General features: G+C 48.4%; 1 protein-coding gene across 6 annotated transcripts in view; it reads left to right on the top strand.

Moving 5' to 3' along the window:
* The first annotated feature begins 581 nt into the window (after window positions 1-581).
* CNOT6L (CCR4-NOT transcription complex subunit 6 like) overlaps window positions 582-14,336 on the top strand; it is a 37,020-nt gene continuing 23,265 nt past the window's right edge. Inside the window, exons 1-4 of one of the 6 annotated variants that reach the window (XM_082315802.1) lie at window positions 2,953-3,061; window positions 3,222-3,438; window positions 8,551-8,859; window positions 9,618-9,711. The gene's annotated coding sequence lies outside the window, so the exon portion shown is untranslated. Of the gene's footprint in view, window positions 730-2,811; window positions 3,062-3,221; window positions 3,439-5,178; window positions 5,666-8,550; window positions 8,860-9,617; window positions 9,712-14,336 lie in introns of those variants that run through there. The other 5 variants (XM_082315803.1, XM_082315806.1, XM_082315805.1 and 2 more) reach the window with 5 other exon arrangements.

Raw genomic sequence — 14,336 nt, 5'->3', positions numbered from 1 at the left:
TTTCCCAGAAAAGGAGCTGTGAAGAAATAAACGTGAGCGATGCCGACGAGGGGACCTCTGCAGCCCCCAATCCCACGCTGAACGCGGAGCTCCGCCACCGCGACCCCCGGCTTCGCCGGCGGCCATTTCCCTCTCCCGCTCCCCCAGCCCCGGGGGCGAGCGGCCCCCTCCGCACCCCTCGCCTCCGTAATTTGGGGGGCCAGGCAGCCCTCAAAAAGTCTCCCCCCGCCCCAAAACCCGAGCCACGTCCCCCCGCGGGGGGCTCCGCAGGCCTCCCGATGACAACCGCCTCCTCGGCTCCCGCTCCGGTAGAGGACTCCTGGCTGCCGCCGACAGAATCATGAGGTAAAAATGAGGTGTTTTCCCGCCCTCGGGCTTTTCGGGCACCTACCGGTGTCCCCCCGGGGCCGGTGGTGGGTTCCCCGCCCCGGGTGGGTGTTGACACCGGCTGCGGAGGGGGGACAGGGCCCGCCGCCTGCCCGAGGTCCCCCCCCGCCGCCGCGGCCCCGGCACCGCCCGCCTCCCGCCTCCCCGCCTCCGTCTCCTCCGCCCTCCGCGCCGCCCGAACCCCGGCCCGCTCCTCCCCGCCGCCGCCGCCGCCGCCCGGGCTCCGCGGCTCCGTCCCCGCTCCCCGGCGGGCCGCCGCCTGCATGTCGTTGCTGCCGGCAGCCGCCGCTCCGCCGCCCTGCCGCCGCCGCCGGCCCCGCCGTCCCGCCGCGCCGGATGCAGGTGAGAGCCGCGGCCCGACGGGGCCTGGCGGGGCGGGAACGGGCCCGCGCCGCCATGTCGGGCCCCGCCGCCGCCCCGCCAGCACCGGGGCCAGCACCCGGGGCGGCCGCCGCGGCCTGGGCCGCCGCTCCGCGCCCTCACGGATCCCCCTGTACGAGGCGGGGGAGGCCGTGGGCTGATCCCCGGCGAGGGGCGGCCCGGAGGGGAATAGGGCCCCCCCGGAGGGGCCGGGAGGTGAGGAGGGAGCGGGGGTCCCGGCCCCGGGCCCGGCGGTGGGGGATCACCGCAGGCTGGGCCGCGGCGGTGTTGGCAGCCGCCCCTCCGAGCTGCTTTTGGGGGTGCCAGGCTCACCCCGTAGCCCCGTTGAGGGCGGCAGCCGTGGGGCAAACCCCGGCCACGGGGCGAACCCCGGCCACGGGGCGAACCCCAGCCATGGGGTCAATGCTTGGCCCCTATCCCCTCCGATCCGGCCAGCATCCCATGCTGGGACCTTCGCCCGGTGCCAGGGGTGACCTGGCAGCAGGGTTGCCGAGGGCGTTTTTGGGGAGCCACGGGTCTCGCTGCTCTTTCCCGATGGTCCGCGGCAGTCCCGTACGAGGAAGACGGCAGGAATGTCACCTGCCATAAAAGCTGGGGTTCAAGCTCAGGCAGTGGCGCTTGCAAATAAAATAATGCGCCTAAACACTGAGTTTTTGTAACAATTTGGGGCTTGCTTTTTAAACTCAAGTACTCTTGGTAAATATGGCGGAGGGCTCGGTTGCTTTCTGCCGTTTCGTGGCCACACCAAGTTTCATCTGACCTTCTGAAATCTTTAGACAAGTAGCCTTTATCAGGCCATTTTTGAAACTTTGAATAGGCTAAGTATTTGCTTTGGGGAGTTACAACTTCTGATGAGCCAGCCTGCTGATAAGAATTTTAGATGACGGTGTTTAAGCAGGGGGGTTTCCTACAATTAAATTCGTACCTGTGCCGTCCCCCCTCCGTGAGGCTCCGCTGCGCAGCCAAGCACAAACACGCTCCCCCGCAACCCCAAACTAACCTGGAGGGGAAAACACCTCATTCCAAAGTCGCTCACCGTTAGACTTCTTGTGGACGTGGACGTGGCTGATAATGAAAGTGGTGATAACGTGTCTATTTTTAGCCTCTGCCGTTCCTTTGAGATGTTTTTGCCTCGGTGCTTTTTTTTGTTTAACTTAAAAAAAAAATAAATGCATTATTTCTAGCAACAAAGTCTTCCCTGTGACACAACCCAAGGAATTGCTAGAAGCTGTATCCCAATTCGGAGGGCCAGAAAGCTCTGATGAAGGTGGAGCACGGCCTTTACAAACACAGCACTGCCAGTGATCTTATTTCTGCTTTCTCCCCATCAAAATAGGAAGCGATGGTGAAATTTGTACGGCCAAATGTCGCTCTTCCGAAACGCAGCCCGCTTTAGGTACGGCCACGTGCTGGCGATACCTCACAAAAGAGAAAGGCAGGCTTTACATTTGAGGTTTACTTTGCGCTGCCTGCGAGCGCTGCAGCCTGACCTGACTTCCCGTACGTCGCCCTTCTCCTTTCCACAGCCCCGCGCTTCGGACGGCTTTGTTCATTATTGAACGCAAGCGGCTTCAGAGGCACCGAAGCGCTTGCCTGTAGCTTTCGTTTCCCCCACGGAGGGTGGTGGGAGTTTATTTACAGCTTGATTTTGTAATTTTGCTCCAGAGCAGATTGGCGGCGCACGCTTCTGACATCTTGCTGCTCCGTGCTCTGGAATAACGATACGCATCACTGTACACACGACCCGCAGGATCGTGGCGATTCATCCGAATAGCACTTACGTTTGAGCGTCAATTCGGGCGTTAAATCTCCTTGCCCGCTGTCTTCAAAGACGATTGAAGATGACAAAAGCCCCGTTACAGTTTGGCTGTTCGGTTTAACTGAAGTGTGGGAATTTTGCAGTGCTTTGCTGTCTGCTAAACAAATCCTGTTAAACACTTTCAGTTTTGTTCTTGTCTTACTATTAAAAGCGAGGGCGGTCTACGCCGAGTGCTAAAGCACAGCAGAATTTAATTTATTCCGTTTTATCTTTTTTTCCTACAGGGGCTCTTTCTAATTTAGTTTGTGTATTTAATTGAAGGATAAAGTACAATGTAAATGGCTGATAGGTATTGCCACGTTCCTGAGCTAAGTTTAGGTTTCTTCTGTCCTTGGAAGCAGAGATCCTAACGTGTCAGCAGCACAGGAGTAAGACTACCCGTCATCGGAGTGTTAGAAAAACTTCGTTTGGCAGCAGCACGAAAACCACGAAACTTTGCAGATTCATTTTAGCGGCTGTTGAGTTTCCCACCAGGTCTGTATGGCAAACTTCTGCTGGCACAGCTCTGTCCGCGAGCGCTGTGACGAAGCGTGACCCGTGACTGACATAGCTGTGCCAGCAGAAGTCCCAGCTGTAGAAGCAGTTATCTGCAAAAGTGCACTTTTACTGATATAGCTTGTTTTTGCTTTTAAAGGGTGTTTTTCCCTCTCCTGGTTGCAGTGCTGCTGCCAGTAAAGCACCATGCTCCCAAGGATGTAGTATACTCCGAAATTGCTTTTAGCCTGGCTTTATTTGCCCCTGGCTTGGAAGGGACAACCGGCCAGGGTATATTTTCTGTGTGTGGCTCTCCTCTTCCCATCCACAGTCTGTAGGAGCTCGGTCACCTTTGCAGTGGAAATTCTCTTGCGGAAGTAAGTGGTGTTATAGCTGCTACTTGTTTTCTTTACCTCCAAAGGTATTTATAAAACTTCCATTTAATGTGATAAGCTGGGATATTTTTTTTTTTTCCCCTCCATGTGGACTGTGGTTGTTTTTCATTAACATTCTTGTTTTTGCAAAGAGCGAGGCAGGCTTTTGACTAAGTTTGCCAGGCACGGTAATATTTAGCTTTCACACCAGCCTTACAAGAAATAAGCCAGAAAGTGATCCCAGGGTGTGTGTGGACTCTGGTAGTAAAACGAAAAGGCACCACTGGAGAAAAAGTAATGAATTTCCACACTGGGTTAAGTCTTTACTTAATTTAAATCTAAAACACTGAGAAGAAAAACTTACATTTAGCTAGATAGTAGCAGCCTCTGTCTCTTTTGGTCAGAGTCAATGTGCACAAATGGGGAGGTGTATTTCTTTTATCTTTTTAAAACCTTTCTGAGGCCATTCTGTTTTTAAACGATAAAATTGTGCGTCAGCAACGTGCATAATTTCAGAGCAAACTTTCTTTAACTGCAGAAAAAAAAAATACTGCTTAGATCAGCTTTAATCTGTTGGACACTTTTGGGTTACTTGGGTTTAAAGGGGGAGATAAATACAAATAAATGGCTTGCTTACTATTCATTGGAAGGAGCTTTTGGGATGCCAGAAGGGCACTGGAGGCCCTGGATGTAACCTGATTTGCAGAATACTGAGAAAGCAAATCTAACGGTGGAGCTTAGTTGTTTGGGAGCGTAAAGTGGCATTTGAGTAAACTTCAAAAAATAAGTTAAAATATGTCTTAGGCATATTTAGATTCAGGAGGATTTGCTGTGGATTTACTACTTTAGAGCATTAAATGCTAAGCCTCTTGTAATATTTTTTTTTTTTTTTAAATTCTGCGGTTCTCTTGATGATAGCCTGTAATCAAGGCTTGGGTGCTTGTTACTTGCTTTCTTCAGTTTAACAGAGCATTTCTCCTGTCTCGAGCAGATGTGCTAGCGCCGTAAAGATGTAGATCGTTCTCCTCTGCATTTGTCTACGTCCCCTGCGTGCTGCTGGTGGCTCAGGCTAGGGGAGCAAGCTGCCTTTAGTGCTGCACTTACCTTGCTCAGGATGCCCAGCTGTCAGGTCTTCCCTCGCTCTGGAAGTTGTGACTACATCCAAGAGCTTTGCATTCTCCTCTATTTATCAGGTTATCAGTTAACGTACGTGTCAAAACACGCGGCGAGCTATTTTGATGGTGCAACTGTCCCAGCTGAGCTGATTGAACTTTGCTGGTGCCAGAAGGGGAAGTGCTGCTTCGCTTCCAGCCCGGCCACTCGTTGGACGCTGTGCCGAGCCAGTTTCACTCACTAACCTGACAGTAAATAAATAAACAAAACAGGAGATAAAGGCTGCAAAGCCTTCATGTTTTTTTAAAAGTGTTGATTCTTAGATCGGCAGTGACAGCACCATCTAACTTCACCTTTTCAGTAATTCTTTGGGCTTCAGTGATTTGTCTGTACAGCTTCTTCATCTCACCTGTAAAGATAAAAGCAAAGACTATCTTAGGACGTTTCTTTATCAGTGTCTTTATCTGGAATTCTCTTGCTCTCTTTCTCCATCTAAAAAGCTTGTGCATCTCAGGTCTGTGTCAGCAAACTTCGCACGCGTACCTCCCACCACAAGGCTCCCTCCACCCCCCCACAAAAAAAGTTCAGACAGCTCGGAGGGGACAAAGCGAACTCTGATGTATCCCGCAGGAGATGGCAAAAAGATCTGATATCCACAGGATTTACTGGATCCATTTGTGCCTCTGTCCGGAGTGCCTTGGAGCAGATCTCGGAGAGCAAGGTGCGGAGAGGACTGTGTAAGGCATTTAGCTGAACACGCTGGCTGGCTTTGTTTGAAGCTTGGTAAATTCACAAAAGGGCAACGTGACAGCTACCTGTAATGGCAAGGTACTGGACAAGACTTGGTTTCTGTTATTTGGGAGAAAACTCCTCTCTCAGAGTTCTGAGCAAGAAAAAAAAAATCCCAAACTGAAATTACTCTGAATAAAAAAAGAGCAGCACTGGAAGAAAATCCCTCCAGAAGAGTTGCTCTGGAATCCTGTTTAGAAGAAAAATTTTCACAGCCGCTTGCGCACCTCCCTACAGAGGATCAAGAAGTGACTTAACAGCATTCAGACACTACCAGAAAGCTTTCCCTCCAGGGTTTGAGAGGTGGTCATTGAAAATATGATTGAAGGTAGGCAGAAATGCCTCATGTAAAGCAGAAAAACCTTATATGGTGTTCCACAAGAAACAAATTTTATCCCTTTCAAGGGGAAATGTTAACCCAGCACCAATGAAAATGCTCCAAGATGAAGAAAAAGCAGCTACAAACGATTTTAGCTACAACTCACGTTCAGTCAGTGAACACAGAGATTTTAGAAGCTGCACGAAATCAACACCTAGGGCCAAGGAACAGAACCCCATTTAGTCGTTGCGTGTCACGCACACAAGTAATTTAACTAAAGCTTGTAGCCTGCATGTGTACACAAGGAACAGATAAGGCTGTGTGTGTTCACCCTTACTTTGGCATTTCCTGATGTAAATGATTAATGGCGTTTTATGATTGCACGGCGTTGTAGCTGTTTAGCTACATGGTTATGTTAGCATTCAGCTAAAGGGTTTATTGTCTTGCACGTTCTGCTTGCCTGTAAAGGAGCTTTATGTTTTCTCTGAGAAGTGTACATAAAAGGAGATTAAAAGGGCTGTAGGACTCCATCTGCAGATTTCCTAGGATATTAAGTCTATGGTATAGGTGCATATTTTAAATAAAGTTAACACTGCGCGTACATTGTCTGCAGGCAGATTTCACAGATTTACAACACAGCCCTGTTAACAAAGGTGCTCGGACCGTCTACGCTAGCCGCGGAGAAAGGAAAGTTTTTCCCTTTTGTAACTTCCACTTTGAGCACAACAGCGAGAGTAGGGCCGGAGGAGAGAGGAAGAGGAGGGGTTTTCGCTCATTGCCTCACTGCCAAGAGCGAGCTGAGGCTTGCTTGTGACACCGATGGTTAAAAGCGTCGGGGTCAAAAATAGCGATCTGGGGATCGAAACAGCAGCGCTGCTGTCTGGCTCCAATCCAAGTAGGTCCTCTTGTGCTATTTTACTTGTCCCACCAAAGCGGACACAAATCTCGCCGACGACAATAATCAGTACAACTTACTGAGGGAAAAGTCTAGGAATAAAGATGCCAACCCTCAGGAGAGGGCATATACTTTCTGAGTCCGTGGGGCAATGGATCTTCCAGAAGGGTTTTAGTTTTGGGGTTTCCCCCCTCCATTTGCAGCTTGAGGATTGGTAAATCTTTGACTGTTTACAGACACAAACTAATCCTTCAGAGCACCCTGCCGTCATCCCTGCTGATGTGAATCAGGATTATTCCTTACCCTCAACCAAGCGTAAAGGCAAACCTATTGCGCCCTCGGCTAGGAGCAGCAGGAATTTTTATGGCTGGGAAACTACCGGAGGCAGCGCTTCTCCAAAGAGCCCCTGGGCCTTTGCCCTTCCCGAGTTATGCACCCACCTGCGGTCTCCGGAGGCCTGTGTTGGAAAGGGGAACGCAACCCAAAGCTCCCGACTGTGGGTCCTTTATGCCGGTCCTTACACAACTACCACCGCAAGTCAAAAGCTCTCTAGTCTCCTACTTACAACCACCTGAAACTAAAAACCCAATTAAACAACCTTAAACACTTTTTAAAAGCAAAAAATACTCATGGGCCGAGGCAGCTCTGCAAGTTGCAGAAGAGAGAGGAGCGTTTAGCCTTGCGTGGCTGCGGAGGGAGGTTTTGTTGGCCGCTTTTGGGGCGGGCAAGGAGAAGGAAGGTCTCGGGAAAAGCGAAGGGGAAGAGGAATTGCCTTCTGCTTAGCAGCATGTATGCCGTGGCTCACAGCTACAGACAGAAGGGATACGTAGCCTTCACCTTACGGGGTCCCAGTATTGAAAAGGGAGCTTTCCCCATGTAAAAAATGGCTTTGCTGTTCTTCTTCAGACATTCTGACAGCTCCAGAAACCTGCTTCACTGACAGATCATTTGGAGAAGGAGGTTTTTGTGGGCTGCTAAGCAAGGTTTTGTGAAGGCTCAGATGTGTGCCTTTTGGGTCAATTTGAAACCCAGAAAGCCTCTGTTGTTTTCATTTCTTCGAGTGTCCGCTACCAGCTGAAACCACCTTTTTTAGCGAGCTTCTTCACTGAGCGAGGGACCTGAACCTCACGTTGGAAACAACAGCGCGAAGCAACCCCCTCTTCTTTTCGTCCTCTTTGCTTTGGTGTCAGGCTCCATCCAACATATTTTTTTTAGTTCATCAGATTACACAAGTGCGAAGATAACTACAAAAAACATCCGCTTTTGATCAAGCTGTTAATAATAGTCAGGATTTGTAGACCGGGCTCGAGTTTGCCATTTACCCTTCAGGGCAGCTCAATGAATCGATTGGGTGGTTTTCCCCTCGCTTTTCAGGAACGCTTCCATCTGACTGAACATCTTTGTGCCTTCTAATCGCAAATTAGTTTTGCTTTCTTTTCTGCCTAAGAAATCAATCCAAAGGCGCTCACAGAAGGTTCTGGCTTGGCTTTAAGTAGGTAGAGAGAGAAGCATGTTGGGGAGGACTTCCTTCTGCAGATTTTTAGCTGGGTTTTTTCCATGCGATACTTGCAGGAAAACTGAGAAAGGGGGAAAACAGAAAACATACTTTGTATGCTTTCCTGGATATTACCATCCTGTGTTTAGTAAACAGCAGAGTCCTGCAGGTTTTGAAGTTTTCAGCTCCGTGGCCTGCAGCTGTTCCTCCTCCTGGTGCTTAACGCTAAAATTTCATGGCCAAAAAAGGTATTTGAGAGCTTCTGATGCACAAGTCCCATTCAAGCACTCCAGATATGTTTGTCTCTCCCATGTAAGCTAGGGAGTTTGCTCTTGGGGGGTGGAGGTGAACGCACACCCGAGGCTTGCTTGCCGTACATACTTGTGTCCGGTCAATAAGCTTCCCGATGGCACAAGGGGTGCATATCTCCCTCAAATAAATGTCTTTTATCTTGAGTCAGCCTTGACACGTGGAGAATATCCTTTGCTCTTCTCGTTGCTTCAGGCTGAGAGCTGGAGCAGAACTAAAACGCTCGGAGGAAAGCGTAGAAGTTGCCACCCCGTCATCCGCGGGCAGAAACACAGATAGAAACCGCTACCAGCGCCGTGAAACTGCCAGCGTTTCCTGGCCTTTCGGAAAGGGTTGGTTCACTCGCTTCTTGTCAGAGCACGTCTCGGTATGCGCTCCTCAGCCCTCGCAGACGTGACACGGGCTGCTGCGAGACAGAGCTTCCTGCTGATACAGATAGGAAACTTCAAACCGATTTGCAAGGGACATAAAAGCAGAATAGTCGTCAGAAATTGTGCTCTCCAGGTAAAACAAAACACTCTTCTTTGCATTTTCTTAGACTCGTGGAACTTGCAGCTCCAGGCAGGAAAAGGCCAACTGGGACAGCGCTGAATGTAGTTCCAGAAAACTGGTTACTGCTTCCTCTATACCTTAAAATTCAATTTATATTTATCCTGTTACACGAATTTACAACTGGCCCTGGAAGTGGGAGAGAGCTAGCACAGGATGAATTATTCACCCAGCAGAAATTTCCACTCGTGAACGCCTTTCCTCTAATCCCTTTTTGTTTTGGAAAGTTAAGAAAGCAAAAGAAAAACGGGGCCGGACAACTTCTCACATCCAGAATATAGTCACAAGTGCCAGGAAGAGCCGGGTTCAGACTGTCAGATGGCCCTTGGCTTGCATTTTTTCCTCCAGCCAAGTTATGTCTTACCATTGAGAGTAGTTCAGTCCCTCAGCACATTTTTGTACCTGTGCAATGATCCTTCTCCTTCGTAGTCTGGAGCAAAAGATTGTGGAGGAGTGGAGTTCATCAGATTAATTAGGAATATTTTGAGTGGAGGAGAGAAACACAGGTATGAAGTATTTGAGACTTATGGATAGAATAGAAGGTTTTTGTTTTGTTTTGTTTTAACAGTACTAAAATCTCTTCAATATGTCTCAGATTACAAGGTTATATAGCCTTTTTGCAGACATGTAGCAAAGTTTGAGTGAGGCTGTGACCTAATGATACCTCTTTCATCCTTTGATGTATTTTTTTTGGTATACGGTTTGACTTGAAGACTGCACCGTGACTAGTCCTGTGATGAACTAAAAGATGTTTTGCTGCCTGCTGTAATAACCCCTGGGTGCTGCCAAACAAAGCTCCCCGTGCAGGTAAAGGTGATAGCGTTCAGTTTTAAATTGATGGCCATTTATTTCGAGGCAGCTGCAGGTATGGACAAAACAACCCTGGACGTCTATGCGGGGAGATGAGTATAACTCAGAAGTATTTTCTACTTGGAAAATTATGTGTTTTAAAACCTCAAGCTGTCAACAACGCTACAGCATTCCTGAATCCGTACCTGCCTCTTCCGCATACCCGCTGTGTCGGTGCTCTTGCTTTAGGCTCTGTTTCTGTAGAGCAGCGGTGTGTGTGCAGCCCAGCAGTGAGCGACGCTTCGTAGGACCGGGGCTTCAGACTCTATTTCTCTTCTTTGACTTCCTTTCAGAGATCATTATCTTCTTTGCACGTTTATACAGCACTTAGTGTCGTGAGTACTCGGACCTCCTAGCACCTCAGTGCTTTGAAAGTGAGCATTAGTGCCGCAGCTCTTCCGACGGTGCCCGATGCCTTGCGTAACTCCGAATCCGCAGCGAAGGACCGTGACCAAAGGACCACCCAGTCCGACGGGGAGGGAGGGGGGACCACGAGGAAGCCTTTGCAAACACAGACAATAGGGAACTCTAGAATTACACGAGCTAGCATATTAAGAACTAACAGACAACTGACCTGTTTGGCCTTTTTTTCAGCAAAAATTGCCAAAGGTATTCCCTGGTTAGGTAATGCACGCACTTTAGATGAAACCCCTTGAAGTGGCTAACCAGAGGAATCCACCCAAGTTCAACCTATCTTCTGGCAGAGGAACGAGCGCAATTCGTGTCAGCTCTCGGCCATGCCCCCTGCCAGCTGACATGTACCTCAGGGTTTGTTCCCGTATGGCCTACTTCCCTCTAATAAACGAAATATTACAGTGATCGTTCTGAGCAACAGAATGAACCTTCTGCTAATTTTGGTTTAGAGAGCAGGATACCTCCTGCACTGGGTAGCGTCCTGACCCACTGGAGATGACAGCTCTTGTGTGTCTTGTTGTGGTCCGATTTCATAGATGCTGATAGTTTGACCTCCAGATATCCGCGTCTTGCTTTTCTGTCAGAGGTGAATTTCCCGGTCCTCGCAGAGATGGTCTTGGGCTGTTGTTGCTGTCGTTTCTCACTTTCCACCTTACTGGAACGTAGCTAGAAGAGTATGTGTTACTCGTTAACAATGAAATCTAGTATTTGGAAGTTTAAGTATGGTGTAAATCCACAAGGGAAAGACTTGGATCATCCGATATGGAAGCAGCTGAACTAACTTTTTCGATATCCAAATAATATGCTCTTCTCAGGCAAGCTTTTTTACTTCTTTGATTAAAATAGTAAAGTACATTTAAATATACCCTACCGAGAAAGGGGTTTATGCCTATCAACTGCTTTATTTTAGAGAGATCCCTTTTCTTTCTCCTCCTCTTCTGAGCATACAAGCTTGGCTACTTTGAGCACTAGTGCAGCACCCTGGGGCCTGTTGAAACCGGGCTGAAATTTGAAAAGGCTGATTTATTGTGCCAGCAATTGCAAAACAGTTTCCACTATTGGTGTGTGCTTTTTCCTCTGGCTTGATTATTTTTTCCCCCCTCTCATTCTTTTAAAATCTTGAGCTTTGACTCATCCAAATCTACCTGTAGTTGAACAGGGCAGGCCTTGTAACTTTAAAGCTATCTGAAGTAAGTTTTATGGCGGCAGATTTCCCTGTTGTTAATTATTGCTGCAAAGAACAGATTGTGAGCGATAAGCTGGCCTTTATCTTGCCATCATATAGGGAGAGTAGCTGAAGTGCTGCTGGGCTTTGCTTATTTTGTTAAAGTTTTGGCAGCCTACCACTTAAAGGGTAAGATAATGTCGTAGCCACGGAAATAATCTCATTTGTCCTTTTCTCCTACAACAAACTTTTCTTTGAAGGATGGAAGGTTATTGAAACTGTATTTTAAAGAAAGGAAGAAATGCTCATTGAGAAGACCGCTCCCAAGTTGCTGCAGTGCTGTGCGTGAATTAATAATTCTGGTGTACTTTTTGCTCAAAAAACGGGTCGATAGCTGACTTCTCTCCAGTTATTGATGCTGAGGAGTTGAATGAGACAAGGCGGTGGCTCGGGGCAGCCTGAACAGCGTCTTTATCATTTCTAAGCGAGTGACCGAACGAGCTTAGGTGTGGGATCGGGCTTGTCAATAGAACAGCTCTTTCCCTAGAGGCGCGGAGGGATGCTTGCACACCACGACACTTTAAACTTACTCAGTTCTTGAGGTTGACAGTTTTCTCTCTCCTCGGTCCTATCGCTGTCAAACCGGCGCTAGGAAAACCTCCTGCTTTAAGTCGCAGCCATGCACGGCTGCTTGTCTTCTGTGCCCAGGACAGCGTTTTGGCTTAATGCTTGCTACTGATCCGGCACTGGCTGCTTCCTTCCCCAGACTCCCGGTGACTTCAGTCCTTAATCCTTTAAGCCACTCTGTCCTGTATCTCATTAAGACCGGCGCTCTCCAGGGGATGGGGCAGCATTGCAAATGGGTCATTTCTTTGAACGATTGTGGGATACCCATGTAAATAAATGTACTACTTAAACCCTCCCTCTGGGGGCTTCTGATCAGATTTATTTACAGGCCGGCTGTTGAAACTCTTTTTGCCCTATAATAGACCTCTTGTATGCATTTCTGTTAATCAGAGCTTTGCTTTGGAGGAGCTACCTACCCTGTGTTTGCATATAAACTAGCCCCTAAGAGCTCCTTTGAAAGCAATAAGCATAAAAGGCATCTGCGGACAAAGGCAGGTATTACTCTATGGCTCGATGCAGATATTCAAGAGCTGTCGTGCACACGACGAGAGGTAACAGACTACTTCAAACAGAGCAGAAACTGTTCTTTTGGAGGAAGGACTGAAATGTTAACTAAGTACAGAAATTAAAAATAACTACGTAATGCTACATAGTATTTCCATGCAGTAAATAGTTCAGCTGTTCTTGTAAGTGGGGGTGTGACATGGGGGAAAAGGAAGGGTGGAAACCTGGGTATTCTTGTGTTACCTGTGATTTAAGAAAAGACTCTACACTTCATTTAGAGGAGATGAGGGAACAGGGGGAAATAACTAGTGGGTGTATGTCAGTAGGACAATTAGCATTTCCATCAAGTGAGTGCCAGTTGGCTCCAGAGTTAATCAAATACAGCCCATTCCCTCCCATCCCACTCCTCCCCTTGGCTTTTGCTGCCTTTTTTTTTTTTCCCTTCCAGGGTTTGCTTGTATGACTTTTCTGTGCTTCTCCGGGCTCTTACGGTCTTTGTTGAAGTGATAACGTGCAGCCCCCCCCGGGATCCCACCGCCACCGAATTTACTATCGGCTGCAGCTTCTTGGTTACCTCTTGCGTTGCACTGTTCCCACCCCCAGCTTGAATTTCCCTGCGCTCGGGCTTGTGCCGTGTGTCAAGACAGGCAGAGGAGGCGAGAAGCCTCGCAGGATGTGGTTGCCGAACGTCGCTGCAGCCGGTCGTACATCTTGTTTTGCCTGCCTTACAGGGGCTTGACAGGACTTGAGCAGCTCCGTGTGAGCTGAGCCAGTACCCTAACCAGTGTGCATGCAATTCCTTACTGGAAAGGAAGAAAGCTGGGTAGTTAAGGTAACAGTGACTGTGTTTCCAGTCCCTGAAAGCAGTCCCTTTGGACGACAGCCTCTAGCAGATCCCTATGAACTGCTGCACCTCTCGCACAACGAAGAACTCGCTCATGAGCAAAGAGAGGATTTTCTGTGAAACTGAACACGCGAAACTTAAACAGCCTCCTCTTCCTGAGCCTTATCTAAGTACCACATCGAATAAAAACTAGAGCAAGGTTTGGACAACCGTATCGTCACCGTGCTTGTTGTTGACGTGTCCTTTTCAACCATGCTTCTGGGTTCGCTAGCTGGAGTGGGTGAGTCCAAGTCCAAAATCCTGCACGCAGGTTCTCACAGGGTTGCCACCACTCTGGTCAGGACTTTCCAAATCGTCAACCATGTTTATCAAGCAGTAGTGCTCTCTTCCCGACCCTGAAGTTACTTCATGAAGATGCCTCCTGCCTGCCCGACCTTGTTCCAAGACCTGGTGGAGGGCTCCGAGTTTCCTTTGACTATGGCAAAGATAAAATTGCCAGGCGGGGGCAGGACCATAGTAAGAGTCTGTTCCCTTCTGCTTCTCAGCACAAACATGCCTCCTGACCAGTTGTAGCTTAGAGGAGCAGCTTTTCATCCTCTCAGCATCAGCATAGAGATCCCGCTACTTAGGTCTTGCCACTTCTGCTTATTTTGCCTGCATCAGCTGCAATATAAAGCTATAGTCCTTGAAGAAGATCTGCCTTGTGATAGGTACAAGGAAGGACTATGAAAATTACTTCTGAAACTTATTTTGTTGAACTATTTTCTACATCTAATATTTATTTTCATCATGTAGAAGAGGTGGCACCTTCATTTAAACATTCAGCTTGCAATATGTCTAAGACTCCCTAAAAGTTTCAAGTTAAGGTATTTAAGTACTGAAACTAAAAGCAACAAAGATGTCTTACCTAAAGCAAGTTTGGTTTTAGATGCACGACTGATGTGGTTCAAGAAACCCCCCGTATTACCTTGCTGTATTTTTAAACGCATTAGCAGATGAGAAGAATACAAGCTGATGCCATTTCCTAAC

Source organism: Platalea leucorodia (genome assembly GCF_965183815.1).
Source record: "Platalea leucorodia genome assembly, chromosome: 6".
Classification (NCBI taxonomy): domain Eukaryota; kingdom Metazoa; phylum Chordata; class Aves; order Pelecaniformes; family Threskiornithidae; genus Platalea; species Platalea leucorodia.
The sequence above is the reverse complement of the archived record's forward strand: the minus strand, read 5'-3'. Positions and strand labels throughout refer to the sequence as shown.